Here is a 770-nt window from a genome sequence, read left to right on the forward strand (position 1 = left end):
TGTTGTGCCCATGTTCTCTATGGAATCTTCTGCAGCTGAGATTCTCTCTTCTATCTCCTGTATTCTATTGCTGAAGCTCACATCTATGGTTCCTGATTTCNNTCNTNGGGTTTCTATCTCCAGAGTTATCCCATTTTGGGTTTTCTTTATTGCTTCTATTTCCCTTTTTAGGTTTTGGATGGTTTTTCTCATTTATATCACCTGTTTGTTTTGTTCTCCTTTCTCTCTTTAAGGACTTCTACCTCTTTAGAAGTATTCTCTTGTTTTTCTTTAAGGACTTGTATCTCTTCAGCAGTGTTCTCCTGCATTTTTAAATAATGCCCTTCTTAAAATCCTCTAACTGCATCATGAGGTATGCTTTTAAATCCGATTCTTGCTTTTTGGGTGTGTTAGGGTATTCAGGACTGACTGAGGTGGGAGTGCTAGGTTCTGATGATGGTGAATGGTCTTCGTTTCTCTTAGTAAGATTCCTACCTTTGCCTTTCACCATCTGGTGATCTCTGGAGTTAGTTGTTATAGTTGTCTCTGGTTGGAGCTTGTTCCTCCTGTGATTCAGTTATCCTCTGTCAGCAGTCCTGGGAGTCCACTTTTCTCCTGAGTCTCAGTGGTCAGATTACTCTCTGCAGGGAAGCTCTCTTCTAGCAGGGAATGTGCACAGAGGGCTGGTGTTCAGATAGGTCTCCTTGCTGAAGATGTAGACCCATAACAGGGCCTGTGCCAGAAGATGAGTTGCCTGTGCAGATTATTCACTCACCTGCACAGTCTAGCCA

This window comes from Mus pahari, chromosome 4, assembly GCF_900095145.1.
Source record: "Mus pahari chromosome 4, PAHARI_EIJ_v1.1, whole genome shotgun sequence".
NCBI classification, from domain to species: Eukaryota; Metazoa; Chordata; class Mammalia; order Rodentia; family Muridae; genus Mus; species Mus pahari.